This window comes from Schistocerca piceifrons, chromosome 9 (assembly GCF_021461385.2).
Source record: "Schistocerca piceifrons isolate TAMUIC-IGC-003096 chromosome 9, iqSchPice1.1, whole genome shotgun sequence".
Lineage (NCBI taxonomy): Eukaryota > Metazoa > Arthropoda > Insecta > Orthoptera > Acrididae > Schistocerca > Schistocerca piceifrons.
Window position 1 is genome coordinate 45,393,115 of NC_060146.1, and position 17,713 is coordinate 45,410,827.

Sequence of the window (17,713 nt, forward strand, 5' to 3'; positions counted from 1 at the left end):
GAAGACGATAGCACAGGAAAGGAATTCGTGGCGGGCCGCATCAAACCAGTCAGTAGACTGACGACCAAAAAAAAAAAAAACAAAACGACTATAGTGAGAATATTTTCACACTCTGAGGAGTGAGTTGGTCATTTAAATTTCATGAGAACGTCTTGCCCCAGCGAAAAACGCCTTTCTTTCAACGACTGCCACCCAACATCGTGTACATATCCGTAGCACCCTTACTTTGCGATGGTAAGTAACGAGCTGTGTTGCTTTGAACTTGTTCGATGCCCTCCCTCAATCCTCTGTTATACGGGTCCCACACCGCACAGCAGTACTCATCCGGGAGAGGGTGGACAAGCGTAGTGTCAGAGTCTGTTTAGGAGACCTGTTATATTCTCTAAGTGTTCTACCATCTTTCGTTTGCTTTCTCCACATCATTACTTACGTGATCGTTCCAATTTAAGTTGTTCGTAGTTGTAGTCCCTAAGTATTTAGTTTACAGCCTCTAGATTTGTATAACTTATCGTGTAACTTAAATTATCGGATTTTTCTTTGTGATCATGTAGATGATTTCGCACTTCTCATTATTTATAGTCAATTGTCATTTTTGTGCCATACAGGTATCTTTTCTAAATCAATTTGCAATTCGTTTTGATTATCTGATGACTTTACATGACGGTAAATGACAGCATCTTCTGCAAACAATCTAAGAGGGCTTCTCAGAATTTTTCCTAAATTGTTTATATGGATCAGGAACAACAGACGGCCTATAACACTTCCTTACTAGGAACTTTGACGTTTCTGACAGGAAATCCCGAATCCAGTCTCACAATCGAGACGATACTTAATAGGTACGCAATTTAATTACAAGCTTCCTGTGAGGAACGTTGTCAGAAGTCTTTTGGAAACCTAAAAATATGGAATCAATTTTACGTCCCCTGTCGATGGTACTCATCACTGCGTGAGACTACAAGAACGGTATTTTCTGAACCAGTGTTCGCTACTTGTCAATGAATCGTTTTCTTCCTGGTGATACGTAATGTTCCAACGCAGTATACGTTCTAAAATCCTACTGCCAATCGATGTTAGTGATGTAGGTCTCTAATTTAGGGGGTTAGTCCTGTTTTGTTTCTTCGGTATTGGTGCAACTTTCCAGTCTTTGAGTATGTGTCTTCCTACGAGCGAGTGGTTGTACATGATTAATAAGTATGAAACTATTGTATCAGCATACTCTGAAAGGAACGTGACTCGATATAATCAGGACCGAACGCCTTGCCCTTCTAAGCAGCTTCGCTACACCGAGTTACCTTCTAAGTTACTCATGTGACTGTACCGCGCATTTCCCTTGTACATTTTGAGGTTTGAAGCTTCTATACTATAACGCCTTGTGTCTTCCACAAGATATGGGACCCTACCTAATGGAAGAGTGTACAAAAAAATTGAGACACTAAAGAATTACAACGGTTCAAATTTATCGGTCATAAAAAAAGTTCCTCGAAACTAGTGCGCGACAAAGGTCTGCTATCCAGTTTTGATTTTGGAGGTAGATAATAGCCCACTTAACTGTTGCATCCCTACAGGATTCTGTTATTCTTTGTTGTGAATTTTGTTTTCGTACGACTTAGTTTTACTTAATTTGGTTTCAATTAACGCAATTGCCCTTTAAAAAAAGCTTCTTTGTTTGCCCTGTGATAATATGGACACGCTATTCGCTTTCTGGTTCTAACAAATAGTGCCATGTAGCACTGAAAATGGCCAGCCGTCGTGGCCGAGCGGTTCTAGGCGCTTCAGTACGGAACCATGCGGCTGCTGCGGTCGCAGGTTCGAATCCGGCCACGGGCATGGATATGTGGGGTGTCCTTAGGTTAGTTAGGTTTAAGTAGTTCTAAGTTCTAGGGGACTGATGACCTCAGAAGTTAAGTCCCATTGTGCTCAGAGCCATTTTGAACCACTGAAAAAAGTTCAGGTTGTTAGCTAGAATTATTTAGCCTTGTATTAACTTGTTTTTTAAAGTTTTTATCCGTTTTAGCTAGAATGTTTTGTAAAGAAGAAATTCGTAATGACCACATAATACGTAAAGCCAACCCACACCTTTGTGATGTCTATAACTCAGGGGAATCTTAATAAGATCAAGCTCTAAAAACGAGAAACTAGAGAAGAACTAAAACGTTACGCTTCCGACTTACATCACATAGATAGTTCCCGCCGGAACATCCTTCCACCAAACGTGCACATAATCAGTCACACGGCTCCACTTATACAGTAACATCAGCGGGTGTCTGGATTGCAGACATATGCAAAGAGCTCAGTGCAAGAGAACACTGTGCTATATTGCCATGCACAAACTTCGCCCTGTACTGAGACACCTCTAAAACTTCTGTTAATAAATTACAATAAATTGAAGATAACGTGTGTTGATGCTATTTTCGCCATAGCTATTGCCTAAATCTCCAGAGTTGCAGTTCCAGCTGCTCAGAACGCTATGAAAATCTTCTGCGCACCAACGTCGTTTCAACCCTTCAACCGCGTGGATGTGTGGGTAGTATTATTTGTATGCAAGATGGCGCTCCTTCGCACATTGCAAAGCCAGTGAAGTGGCTGTTGCGGAGGCATTTCGGAAATTCTAGAGTTATCAACCGTCATTTCGCTACAGTCAGGCTGTCCACATCACCTGTCTGCAATCCGTGTGACTTCTGGCTGACGAGTTATCTGGAAAATGTCGTGTTCAGTGGTCCAATTACGAACGTAGCTGAACTAAAGGCATGCATTGCGCAACGCATTCTGAATGTGACACCCGAAACGCTCTGATCTGTTGTGGAATATTCCGTTTCTCGATTTCAACTAGTGGCAGAAAAGGGTGGACACCATACTGAACATGTAAATTTGGAAATTTGTTGTAAGTTCCTATAGGGCCAAACTACTAAGGACATCGGTCCCAAGGCTTACACACTACTTAAACTAACTTAACTAGCTTACGCTAAGGACAACACACACACACATGCCCGGGGGAGGACTCGAACCTCCGACGGGCGGGAGCCGCGCGAACCGTGTGAAGGAGCCTTAGACCACGCGGATTACTGAACATGTCTTCCACGAGTCTTACAACAATTGGAGACCGATATCATTTTGCTTTTTATGCTGTTTTTGGCACCAGGACAATGAAAAACCTATGTAATTTTGGTTTCATGTGGTTTTCGGCCTCAGAACAATTAAAAATCGATTTCTCCCATCCGATGTGGTACGACATTGCCGTGGTGGGTGGGTTTACCTAAGAAACTGTGCCGCAATTGTTGATTGCCTAACACCGAACAGTAAGTGTAGTGTAACGTGCAATTCAAAGCATTGTTGTCTTATTGCGATTCATCTGTCATTTGTAGAGGACCCCATTTACGTTAAGACTCTTAAAACGCCATACATCGGCAAGAAATTGATTTTGTTTTTCTTTTGTTTCGTGAAGTTTCCCCCTGCGTCATAATATGCTGTTCAAATTTGACGTTATTCTGAGCAGTGGTTCTCTTTCTACAGCCTTTTGAAACTGAAACTTTAATTATGGATACCCTGTATTGGCAGAAATGTATCCAACGGCTGGTGATTATGTGGAAAAGTGAATATAGGTAATTAAAGATCACATTGTAAGGATTATTTCTGTGCAAGCTTTTTCATCTCCCAGTACTTACTGGAACCTACATCCTTCTGAATCTGTTTAGTGTATTCATCTCTTGGTCTCCCTCTACGATTTTTACCCTCCACGCTCCCCTCCAATGCTAAATTTGTGATCCCTTGATTCCTCAGAACATGTCCTACCAACCGGTCCCTTCTTCTAGCCAAGTTGTGCCACAAACTCCTCTTCTCCCCAATTCTATTCGATACCCCCTCATTACTTATGCGATCTACTCATGTAATCTTCAGCATTCTTCTGTAGCAGCACATTTCGAAAGCTTCTATTCTCTTCCTGTCCAAACTATTTATCGTCCATGTTTCACTTCCATGCATGACTACACTCCACACAAATATGTAACGCTCTGTATTTATTGTTGTTCCACGATCATGGAAATCAACATGGATAACACCATCTGCGTCCCAGAGCACTGTGGCCATGATTTTTGCAGATGAGGGCTGCGTCTTGAATTTCTTTTTCTGGGGCGAGTCTGTGTCGATATTCCATAGCTTGACGTTTCGTCTCCGTATCTTAATCGGTACCCACGTCTCCTGTTTCAGTTGAATGGAGAAATGCGTCACCTTCATTCGCGTAACGCGAGAGGAGTTCCTGGCAAATTTGAAGTCTGTGAGCTTTCATCTCAGGAGTCAGCATCCGGGGTACCCATCGTGTACAGATCTGCCGATAGCCAAGCAAAGCAATAATGTGACACACACGTTCTTGTGAAATGTCGAATGTGCTTGCAATTTCTCTCTGAGTGATACGACGATCGTCCTGAATCATCTCTTTGAACATTTTGCTTGTGGAACTCGGTGGTGGCTGCTGTCACAGGACGTCCAAGTTCAAATGGTTCAAATGGCTCTGAGCACTATGAGACTTAACATCTGTGGTCATCAGACCCCTAGAACTTAGAACTACTTAAACCTAACTAACCTAAGGACATCACACACACACCCATGCCCGAGGCAGGATTCGAACCTGCGACCGTAGCAGTCCCGCGGTTCCAGACTGCAGCGCCTAGAACCGCTACACCACCGCGGCCGGCGGACGTCCAAGTCTTTGTCTGTCACTCACGTCAGATGTTCCCGCCTCAACGTCTCGAAACTTACTCGCCTAACGACGCACAGTAATCACATCAACACAATCACCATAAACTGCTTTCATTCCCTGTTTTAGTCAACGACGTACCGAATTTTAGTGATGTTTTATTCTGACGAATAAACAATGTGGGTACAAAGTTCCTAACGTTTTAGCTCTAATGTTCTGATTAGGTGGGACTATCGACGCCTACTTTTTCGTAGAAGAACATTCCTATGACTAGATAATAACAGGTACTAAGAGTAGAAAAAGTGTGCATCAACTTCACATCGCAGTAACGCCCCCCACTCCGTGGTGCGATAAGAAAAACACTACAATGAAAATCAGACAAATTTAGGACTGTGGACAACTGCACAATGTCTTTATTAAGGAAGTAACAGTAGTGAACTTCTTGTCCATAAATCCACTTCATGAAGCTCGTCCTCGTTTGTGGGATAAATTGTTTTCGAAATTTTTGGTAAGTTCCTATGGGACCAAACTGCTGAGGTAATCAGTCCCTGGGTTGTCGCACCAATTAATCTAACGTAAAGTAACTTACGCTAAGGACATCACACACATCCATGCCCGAGGCAGGATTCGAACCTGCGACCGTAGCAGTCAGGCGGTTCCGGACTGAAGCGCCTAGAACCGCTCGGCCACCACGGCCGGCAGACTTCCAAAAATCAGCAGCTAATATGGCCTTGTCACTTGCCTCCCATAAGTCATTCATTGTGCGGGGCTGGTCTGAATATGTACAGACAAGCAGCTGTTGAGGATCCTGGACAGAACCACACAGACACAGAGTGTTCTCACTCTCTTTTAGGAAACCCCATTGCTGCAGGTTTGTCTTGCACTTTGGCACTTCTACCCTCATGCGGTCTAGGGTTCTCCAGACTGTGTATGGTAGGTCTCCACCAGGCGCCAGTTCTTCTTTTACATCTTTATGGCGGTTTCTCAGGTCGATTTCCCACCTTTTAGACGATTCTCTGCAGCCGACCTTTCCAGGGCTCGGGTACAAGACAAGAAACTCTTCCTCGAACAAAGCCGTCGGTCAGCAGGCTGGTGTCCATATAGAGGGTGACGCGTTTTTTCGGGTTCGGCAGCGATGTCACGTCGTATGCTGGGCGGTGCGATCCCCATGATTAAGTACATCTTGTGCACTGGGGTTGGCCTCAGGCATACGGTAACAATCCGTGCCATTTCATTCAGCGCGACATCGCGTGTGTTGATGCCGTGAAGGCGTGACAGACATACTTGCTTCCCACTGACCGTAAAGTTCCATGCAGACTGGACGTCAGTATCAAGATGAGGGGCACACGCCGATCACAAGACAGCACGCCAGTCGACGTGGGGATGCTTCCCGCCAGCACATTCGGTGACCTGTGCTGCTGAAGAAAGCCGTAGATCGCCTTCGTGGACGTTGGCAGTAACGCAGTAGAGACGTAGCTCAGTTCGAGGTACATGAGCGGAAGCAAAAGCAGGGTGGCGTGGTGTCCGAAGGCTGGATGGGGGCTGAGAGAGAGCGTGGCGCAAGGGCCTTCACAGCACCATTTGAGAGCTCACGAGAAAGGCTGTCGCTCAGTCAGGGACGCGATACTGACCCAAACTGTTCCTGACCGTGGAAGGGTGACGGCCTCGTACCGTATCTTGAACAGCAAGCCGCGACAAACATGTGAACCAACTGAGCTATCCGAGCACTACTCACGACACGTCTTCACAGCTTCACTTCCACCGGTACCTCATTCTCTGCCTCCCAGGTTTGTACAAATTTATTTATCACTGCTGAGCTGGTCGCCATCTTTCGTGCCCTAGAGTATATCCGCTCCTGCTCAGGAGAGTCCTTCGTTATCCGTAGCGACTCCCTGAGCGGTTTACGAGCTATCGACCAGTGTTTCCCTCGCTCTCGTCTGGTGATGGCTGTCCAGGAGTCCCTCCATACCCTTTCCCGCTGCGCCCGCTCTGTGGTCTTTGTGTGGACCCCAGGCCATGTTGGGATACCCGGCAATGAACATGTTGACTGTGTGGCCAAACAGGCCACCAGTAAACCATCTCTGTGTATTGGCCTCCTGGAGACTGATTTGCGAGCAGTCTTACGCCGCAAAGTTTTCGAACTTTGGGACACTGAATAGCGCAGCCTGACCACACCAAACAAACTCCGTCCTATCAAGGAGACGACGAATGTGTGGCGGTCATCCATGCGAGACACTCGCAGGGAGTCAGTTGTCCTTTGTCGGCTCCGCATTGGCCACACCCGCGTAACACACAGCCATTTACTACGCCATGAGGACATGCCTCTATGTCGCTGAGGGGCGGCTTTGACAGTGGTCCACATTTTGTTGGCCTGTCCCCTTTTAACTGTGCGCAAGCAGACGTTTGCGCTGCCTGATACGCTCCCTGCCCTTTTAACAGATGACACTGGAATGGCAGGCTTAGTTTTGCGTTTTATTCGGGCAGGGGGCTTTTATCACTTAATCTAAGTGTTTGTCGTTTTTTTGTGTTGAGTCTGGACTTTGGCCTATGATTTTAGACTGGGTTTTTTAGTGTGTTTCTGGGTGGTTCGCTTTTCCTTCTTTGTCTCTATGGTCGGCCAACCTCTGTCACACTCTGTGTGAATTTAATTCCTTTTGTCTGGTCTCTTTCTGCGTCTTTCTTGTCCTGTGTCGTCTCTTGTCGTCTCCATTGCTCGTTTTTCTTGACTTTTTTGGAAAAAGGGACCGATGGCCCTAGCAGTCTCGTCCCTTCAATCCCACAAACCAACCAACCAAGTTTGGAAGGTAGGAGATGAGGTGCTGACTCAGGCACAGCTGAGAGGACGGATCGTCAGTCGTGTTGAGGTAGGTCAGTTGCTAGAGCGCTTGCCAGTGAAAGGCAACGTCCTGGGTTCTAGTCCTGGTACGGCACACAAAGCTGCAAGGAATATCATAGCAGCAGACATATCCGGTCTGCAGTTTTAGTTAGCAGAATAGTAAATGTCACTGCCCTAGCCACCGAGGTAGACATGGAACATTAAAAATGGATAACACAATTTTTAAGCCCTTGTATACGACGTCAGATGCACGGTCGCGGAGGGTGTCAGAACGCGTCATGCCCTCGCCCCCTTTTTATGTGTGTCTGTCTGTTCTAACTGGCGACCAGAGCAACGCCTTCCGGATTACTCAAGACTGTTCATACACTACTGGCCATTAAAATTGCTACACCAAGAAGAAATGCAGATGGTAGACGGGTATTCATTGGACAAATATATTATACTAGAACTGACATGTGATTACATTTTCACGCAATTTCGTCGCATAGATCCTGAGGAATCAGTACCCAGAACAACCACCTCTGGCCGTAACAAAAGGCCTTGATACGCCTGGGTATTGAGTCAAACAGAGATTGGATGGCGTGCACAGGTACAGCTGCCCATGCAGCTTCAACACGATACCACAGTTCATCAAGAGTAGTGACTGGCGTATTGTGACGAGCCAGTTTCTCGGCCATCATTGACCAGACGACTTCAGTTGGTGAGAGATCTGGAGAATGTGCTGGCCAGGGCAGCAGTCGAACATTTTCTGTATCCAGAAAGGCCCGTACTGGACCTGCAACATGCGGTCGTGCATTATCCTGCTGAAATGTAGAGTTTAGAAGGGATCGAATGAAGGGCAGAGCCACAGGTCCTAACACATCCACTGTTCAATGTGCGGTCAATGCTAACAAGAGGTGATCGAGACGTGTAACCAGTGGCACCCGAGACCATCACACCGGGTGATACGGCAGTATGGCGATGACGAATACACGCTTCCAATGTGCGTTCACCGCGGTGTCGCCAAACACGGATGCGACCATCATGATGCTGTAAACAGAACCTGGTTTCATTCGAAAAAATGACGCTTTGCCATTCGTGCTCCCAGGTTCATCGCTGAGTACACCATCGCAGGCGCTCCTGTCTGTGATGCAGCATCAAGGGTAACCGCAGCCACGGTCTCCGAGCTGATAGTCCATGCTGCTGCAATCGTCGTCGAACTGTTTATGCAGATAGTTGTTGTTTTGCAATCGTCCCCATCTGTTAACTCAGGGATCGAGACGTGGCTGCACGATCCGTTACAGCCATGCAGATAAGATGCCTGTCATCTCGACTGCTAGTGATACGAGGCCGTTGGGGTCCAGCACTGCGTTCCGTATTACCCTCCTGAACCCACCGATTCCATATTCTGCTAACAGTCATTGGATCTCGACCAACGCGAGCAGCAATGTCGCGATACGATAAACCGCAATCTCGATAGGCTGTAATCCGACCTTTATCAAAGTCGGAAACGTGATGGTACGCATTTCTCCTCCTTACACGAGGCATCACAACAACGTTTCACCTGGCAAAAGCCGATCAACTGGTGTTTGTGTATGAGAAATCGGTTGGAAACTTTCCTCATGTCAGCACGTTGTAGGTGTCGCCACTGGCGCCAACCTTGTGTGAATGCTCTGAAAAGCTAATCATTTGCATATCACAGCATCTTCTTCCTGTCGGTAAAAATTTTGCGTCTGTAGCACGTCATCGTCGTGGTGTAGCAATTTTAATGGCCAGTAGTGTATATCATACTCCCGTTCACTGGCTTGCGTGGAGCTGCAGACTTTTCACCCGTTCGTGAAACTCGCTCAGCGAGAAACGAGTGCCGTTTTCGCCAGGGCGTCTTCGCAGCCAACGTGACTGGTTTCGCGGCAGGCGGGTCGCCAGCGGCGCGGCGTGCGTGGGAGGAGGAGGAAGTGCGCGCGTGGGAGCGGCTCATTGTCATGGCCGCAGCGAGGTCCCCCCTGCTCCTCGGCTACCCCTGCACTGGCCAGCCGGGGAACGATCTCTGGCGGCGCACCGCAATTCTGCGCACGCGCCGTAGCGCAGCGTTACGTCAGCGCCACGGGCAACGAATAGCGGACGAGCTGTCGTGGTTCAGCTACATCACTACCAGGGCAGCGAAGATTTTCGCGCCGGCATCCTCGTATAAAATATACTGTATGTTCAGATCACTCTACAGAGACGGCAAACTCTTATCGTGACACCGGAATTAATCAGAAATTAAAAATACAGTCTGAGACAAAAAAGAACTACTCCCACAAATGAATTATGCCAATGGGCGGAAATATGTAGATGTTCCAAGATGCCACTCCAGGCGGGTGTAAAATGAATGTGCGTAACGGAAAATCATAAACGCTAAAATGAAGATTTGGCCCTGTCTGACTACCCTCTGAAGCAGATCTTAGGATCTCTTTGTTGTGTTGGCAGAAGAGCCATGTTACGAGTGGAGGCCGAAATGCACGCGTTTTAACTCACGCAGGCTGGCGTGAGGAGGGAAGGACTACACTGACGTGATGTCTGGAACATGACAAGGAATTAGAATTCAGAAAGCGGACGGAATTTGTTTGATACTTAACTTTAATCAATAAATGATGAACGTCGCTCTTGACGGTACATGATTCACAATATTATCTGTTTAGAAGACATATAGTAACTGAATAAGGCGCCTTGCTAGGTCGTAGCAAATGACGTAGCTGAAGGCTATGCTAAACTGTCGTCTCTGCAAATGAGAGCGAGCGTATGTAGACAGTGAACCATCGCTAGCAAAGTCGGCTGTACAACTGGGGCGAGTGCTAGGAAGTCTCTCTAGACCTGCCGTGTGGCGGCGCTCGGTCTGGGATCACTGATAGTGGCGACACGCGGGTCCGACGTATACTAACGGACCGCGGCCGATTTAAAGGCTACCAGCTAGCAAGTGTGGTGTCTGGCGGTGACACCACACTCTTAATTCTATAAATTACAATATAAACATAAATGAATAACGAAGGCAACTAATTCTACTAAATGTTAAACGTTGTTCCTGCTTACATATTTATTGTAGATTAAAAAAAGAAGACATTTAGATTGCGAAGTTTACATTTCCTAAGTAAAATTACTAATCAATTGCCCAACTCTGCCGCTTATTATGACTGTGCGGTCTAATATCAATAACGCGAAATGACTGACATCATCTACGTACCAAACACTAGAAGACACTACTTTCAGAGATGATCTACAGTGGTGTGGAACCCCAGTGGAAATAAACTAACATGATCACAGCTGTTTACCTTTTATAGCCCTAATAAGCCGAAGAAATTTGCGATATCACCATATGTACTGCGTCGGGAGTGCCGAAGTGATGGTTCTCGTACTCGTCCGCGACGATGGAAGAACTCCAGCCACAATTAAACTCTATATATATACTAAGATGGTATCCGTTCCTTCGGACATGTCCGAAAGAACAGATACCATCGGTGACCATGCAGCTCGTTAGAATGAAATGACAATGAAATGAACACCCTTAGCTGCTTACAAGCGTTGACATACGTCAACGGGGACAGGTGAAAATATGTGCCCCGACCGGGACTCGAACCCGGGATCTCCTGCTTACTCGGCAGACGCTCTATCCATCTGAGCCACCGAGGACACAGAGGATAGCGCGACTGCAGGGTTTTATCTCTGGCACGCCTCCTGCGAAACCCACATTCTCAACGTATTGTCCCGCACTACATTCGTAGTGCCCACTCCCATTATACTCATTACTCGCGGCGCGTTGCCGATTCCCGTAAGATAGATAGAGCGTCTGCCATGTAAGCAGGAGATCCCGGGTTCGAGTCCCGGTCGGGGCACACATTTTCATCTGTCCCCGTTGACATATGTCAACGCCTGTAAGCAACTAAGGGTGTTCACTTCATTGTAAATACAATTAAACTCTTTCAAACAGAAGAACGGCAGATGGCGGTCCTCTGATCAATATACTCTAATACTGTCTTCTCCTCTCTGTGTTCTAGAGACGAGAAACGCGAACTTCCAGCCACAAGGACGGAGTGCAGATAACGTCTCAACGTAAGTATAGGCGGAGGAAGTGCTCTCAATTACTGAACGCTGCGTACTCAACGACGACTTCCAACCCGGAGGTGAAGTCCAGGACCGTATAGGTTCGCAACAGTACAGTTCCTAACTGTTCTAACTATAAACTCTACTGAGAGCAAAGACAGCAAGTCCGTCTGTACCAACAAAGCTGATATCGAGCGACCGTCACACATGGGCGCTCACAACGGAAGACAACGTCTCTCCAGCGCTGGTTTCCCAGCAAGGTTCGGCTCCCCACCATCGTAATTCTGAAAACGAATCATATTCCAGAAACCATGGAATATTCTCCCTCTCTAAAGATTCTTCCGAACGCCGACCAACCATATTTTAGTCTTTTGTCGTCCAGCGCAGAAAGTTTGCAAGGAAAAACCTATACTCGTACAATGGTACGCTGCTGAGTAAAAATCCTTGGAAATAATCCAGCCTGCGTGGTTCCCGAGGTGACGCTGCCTCGTTCCTCTCAGCTAAGATTTTCGTAGTTTCCGAAGTATAAACCTTCACGTCTGGCTACAAACCGGCCGGTCGCGACTCGATTGTGCTCCAGCGCTTAGGTGCTACGACGTCCGTCTATTTACGAGGGCTATCCACAAAGTACATTACGTTTTGGAATTAAAAATAAATAAAGTATTGGAAATTTTTTTATTATATACAGATGAAAGCCACACTTAAATACTACTTCTCTACATAGTTGCCATTTAAATTAAGGCACTTATCGTAGCGATGGACGAGCTTGGAAATTCCTTCGTCGTAAAATTCGGCCGCCTGCGCCTTCAACCACGTGGTTACCCCTTCTTGAAGCTGTGCGTCGTCATGAAAACGCTGCATAGCCAACCACTTCTTCATTGCTGGGAATCAGTGGAAGTCGCTCGGTGCCAGGTCGGGACTGTACGGCGGATGAGGAAACAACTCCCACTTAAAAGATTCGAGAACTTCACGAGTGGCATTTGCCGTGTGGGCCCGGGCGTTGTCGTGAATCGGCAAGATCTTTGAGCCCAACTTTCCCCTGCGCTTGTTTTGTATTGCTCTTCTGAGGTTGTGCAGAGTTTGGCAATACCTTTGAGAGTTTATTGCAGTGCCTCTTTCCAGGAAATCCACAAAAATCACACCTTTTCTGTCCCAAAAGACAGTCGCCATCACCTTCCTTGCCGACATTGTCTGCACGCATTTCTTGGGTTTTTGGGGGGAATTTGTGTGCCCCCACTGCATTGACTGCAATTTTGTCTCGCAGTTCACATGCTTAACCCATGTTTCGTCACCAGTAACGATGCGATCGAGTAATGAGTCGCCATCTTTCTCGTTAACGTCCAAAAACGTTAACGCTGCAGCCATTCGCTGATTTTTGTGAATCTCTGTCAAGATTTTTGGTATACATCTTGCACAAAACTTGTGGTAACCAAGCTTTTCGGTAATATTTTCGTGCAACAAACTTCGTGAAATTTGTGGAAAACTCATAGAGAGTTCCGTTATTGTGAAATTACGGTTTTCACGGAACGCGGCATCGACTTTTTCGACAAGTTCGGCAGTCACTATGCTGGGTCTTCCACTTCGCTCTTCGTCGTGAACGTTAGTTCGGCCATTTTTAAATTTTATGGCCCATTGACGCACTCCACCTTCAGTGATTATGTTGTCCCCATACACTTCACAAAGCTGCCGATAGATTTCTATCGGTGTACAGTTTTATGCAGTCAGAAACCTTATTACAGCACGCACTTCACACTTTGCGGCGTTTTCAATTAACGCTGACATTTCAAACTGTCACAGTAACTCAACGGAGCACAGCACGAACCTCTCACTAGCACGGCAGGATGCCGACTGAGCGGCGGAATGCCACGACGCCAAGATGGCCGCGCTAGCCCCGCCCCTAACGGACACAAACGAAAACGTAACGTACTTTGTGGATAGCCCTCGTATTTCCTGTGTTTAAGCAGGACCAACACACCTGTGTAGGCCTTCCACCCAGGGCTTCAGCTCCGTCTGCCGTTTCATTTCCACTGTCGGTCCAACCTCTACTAGTATGGTATTAAAGACACTTCGTCACCTTTCATGCAATAAGCGTTAACAATTATGTACAAGACGTACATAACAATGTCAGTCTCCTTTAAATATTCATATATACGATGTACTACCTATCAAATAATACCTAATGTGGTTGTAGATCATGCAAATTATGTGGATGAGTTCTTGTGCGAAATTATAGCCACCTTACAATGTGATATACATGCACATACAAAAAATGATCACAGTTTCAGAAGAAATGGAAGATTTATTGGAGAGAAAGAGCTTCACAAATTTAGCAAGGCAAAGTGGTACCTTAAGACAGTCAGTCCCAGTTGTCGCACACTATGGTGGGCCACAGTTAGGTTGGTGTATCACCGAAGTCCAGAGCGCTTACAGGCGCTTCCTTATCTCGTTGCCTGGAGTAGAACTGTCTTCAGTGATGATTCCCGCTTCGAACTGAACCCCGATGACCACCAAAGAACTGTCTGGAGACGCCCCAGGGATACCAACCTGACTGCCGCCTTCCATAAAGCCCGACAGCCAGGAGTTATGATCTGGGGTGCAGTTTCATTTCATAGTTGGATCTTTTCTCATCCGTGGCACCTTTACAGCATGTCGGTACGTCGTCGATATTCTACGCACCGTTTTGTTGCCCTTCATGGCAAGCTAAACTTGGCCCCCACTTACACAAGAAATGTCCACCCCGATAGCTGAGTGGTCAGCGTGACGGATTGCCGTCCTATGGGCCCGGGTTTGATTCCCGGCTGGGTCGGCGATTTTTCTCCGCTCAGGGACGTGCTGTCTTCATGTCATCCCCATCCGGGGCGCAGGTCGCCAAATGTGGCGTCGAATGTAATAAGACCTTCACCAAGGCGGCCGGACCTGCCCCGCAAGGAGCGTTCCGGCCAATTACGCCAAACGCTCATTTCGATACACAAGAAATGACCTCAGTGCGAGATGCTTATAATAGTTTCCACGACGAAACTTTGCTCGAAACCTGGCACAGAATCCAGAGAGATTCTACTCACATCTGAATTATGCTAGCGGCAAGACACGACCAATGCAGTCTCTGCGCGATAGCAATGGAGATACTATCGAACACAGTGCTGCCAAAACAGAGTTGCTAAACACAGCCTTCTGGAATTCCTTCACCAAAGTAGACGAAGTAATTATTCCACAGTTCGAATCAAGAACAGCTGCCAACATCAGTACTGTAGGAGTAGATAACCTCGGAGTAGTGAAACAACTTAAATCACTTAATAAAAGCAAGTTTTCTGGTCCAGGCTGTATACCAATTAGGTTCTTTTCAGAGTATGCTGATGCAATAGCTCCATACTTGTGATTCTTGAAGTTTTCCCGGCGTATTGAATGTTCTATGAGATTTCGGGATTTATTTATTTATTTAATCGTATCCAAGCCATAGACAACCCACATATTACATATACACACAAATACAAATACAATACACATATGTATAAGTAAAACAAACCCAAAATGGGGAGTCACATTACAATATAAAGACAAACATAGTATATATATATCATATCACGTCCCGCCAAAATTCAGCGCATTTAACTGCCACTGGCGTAGCGTTTGCCAGATCTTCTTTCCTGCACACTTCCCCCATGTTGCTGCATTCCAGGAGGTGGTCCATTGTTTGGGTCTGTCCGCACTGGCACGTGGCCGTCCCATTTACACATGTTTACGTTGCATCTGCCCATCCCAGTTCGTAGGCGGTTGAGGGTTCTCCATAATGGCCATTTTAGTTCATTTCCAGAGGCCAATTGTTCGTTGGGTGAGATTAGAGGTGCCTGGTCTCCCGTAGGCAGTGTTGCTTTCCATTTTGACAATCTGGCCTTTTGTTTTGAGGTTTCGATCGGTTGAACTGAGGTGAGGAAACTCCGTCTTGATTTTAGACGTGTGTGTGGAGGGTTTTGTCAGAAGAGAGGATGGCGCTGGTCGCGCAGCTGCTTGAGGCGCTCTGCTTCGCTTGCTATAGCTCGTCTGATGTTGGGTGGAGCTATGCCACTAAGCAAATGAAGTTGGCTCACCGGGGTGGGTCTTAGGCATCCCGTGATTACGCGACAGGCATCGTTCAGCAGAGGATCCACTCGTTTCGCATGCGCTGGTCTTTCCCAAACTGGGGCAGCGTATTCAGCAACCGAGTAGCAGAGTGCAAGTGCCGACGTACGTAAAGTATGTGGGTCGACACCCCATTTTGTGGAGGTGAGCTTACACAGGGGGTTGTTTCTTGTTGATAGTTTGCCCCTGAACTTGTCTACATGGTGTCTGCAAGTAAGTGTGCGATCAAGGGTGACGCCTAAATAACAAGGAGTGCTGCTGAACGCAATCCGTTGGTTGTTCCACGTGATGTTTAGGGTATGTCACTGACGGACACTCACCTGAAGATGGCTGGACGATTGCCAGCCGAAATATCGTGGCAAGAAGTCAACATGATCCGGCTGCAATCCTGAAATCTCATCGAACAGCTCCATTCTTAACATTCATATACAACCGTTCCCTCGACGCAAGATCCGTACCCAAAGACTGGAAAGTTGCACAGGTCACACCAGTATTAAAGAACAAAGGTAATCCACTAAATTACAAGCCCATATCGTCAACTTCGATATGCAGCAGTATTTTGGAACACATATTGTGTTCGAACATTATGAATTACCTCGAAGAAAACGGTCTACTGACACACATTCAACACGGATTTAGAAAACATCGATCTTGTGAAACACAACTAGCTCTTTGCTCGCATGAAGTGTTGAGTGCTGTAGACAAGGGATTTCAAATGGATTCCGTATTTCTGGTTTTCCAGAAGGCTTTTGACACTGTCTCCACATGCGCATCCTCAGGATGAGACGGCGGACGGTCGGTACCAATGTGCCTTCCAACACCTGTTCGGATGGAGTTTTTAGTTTTTTGACACTGTACCACACAAGCGGCTTGTAGTGAAATTGCGTGCTTATGGAATACCGTCTCAGTTATGTGACTGGATTCGTGATTTCCTGTCAGAGAGGTCATAGCTGGTACTAACTGACGGAAAGTCATCGAGTAAAACAGAAGTGATTTCTGGAGTTCCCCAAGGTAATGTTATAGGCCCTTTCTGTTCCTTGTCTATATAAACGATTTGGGAGACAATCTGAGCAGCAGTCTTAGTTTGATTGCAGAAGACACTGTCGTTTATCGACTAGTAAAGTCATTAGAAGATCAAAACAAATATGAAAAACGATTTCGTAACGACTTTTCTATTGTGCGAAAATTCGCAATTGAGCCTAAATAACGAAAAATGTGAGGTCATCCACATGACTGCTAAATGGAATCCATTAAACTTTAGTCAAGTCTAAAGGCCATAAATTCAACAAAATACCTAGGGATTACGATTACGAACAACTTAAATTCAAAAGAACACATAGCAAATGTGGTGTGGAAGGCTAACCAAAGACTGCTTTTTATTGGCAGGGCGCTTAGAAAATATATCAGATCTGCTAAAGAGACTACCTACACTACGCTAGTCCATCCTCTTTTAGAATGCTGCTGGGCTGTCAGGGGTCCTTACCATATAGGACTGACGGAGTACATCGAAAATGTTCAAAGCAGGGCTGCACGTTTTGTATTACCGCGAAATAGGGGAGAGAGTGTGTCACAGAAGAGATACAGGATTTGGGATGGACATCATTACAACATAGGCGCCTCTCGTTGCGGCAGAAACTTCTCATGAAATTCCGATCACCAGCTTTCTCCTCCGAATGGGAAAATATTTTGTTGATGCCGATCTACATAGGGAGAAACTATCACCACGATAAAATAAGGTAAATCATATCTCGCACGGAAAGATATAGATTTTCGGTCTTTCCACGCGCTATACGAGATTGGAATAATAGAGAATTGTGAACGTAGTTCGATGTACCCTCTGCCAGGCACTTCAATGTGATTTGCAGAGCACCCATGTAGATAGAGGATGCCCACCCTCACACGGCGAGAGTTTCCACTGCTTCTCTTCGTGCTTCCCAAACCCAAACCTGGCGAGCAAGCTCGCCGGAACACACCCCAGGCGAGAACGTTCCGAGCACTAATGGCATGGCCTTCCA

The 17,713-nt window shown here is 46.4% G+C and overlaps 1 non-coding gene across 1 annotated transcript; it reads right to left on the bottom strand.

Annotated features, from left to right (window-relative positions):
• Positions 1 to 11,097: 11,097 nt before the first annotated feature.
• Positions 11,098 to 11,171, bottom strand: Trnat-agu. The gene has a single exon. It is a non-coding gene; the product is annotated as a tRNA-Thr (tRNA).
• Positions 11,172 to 17,713: the final 6,542 nt, after the last annotated feature.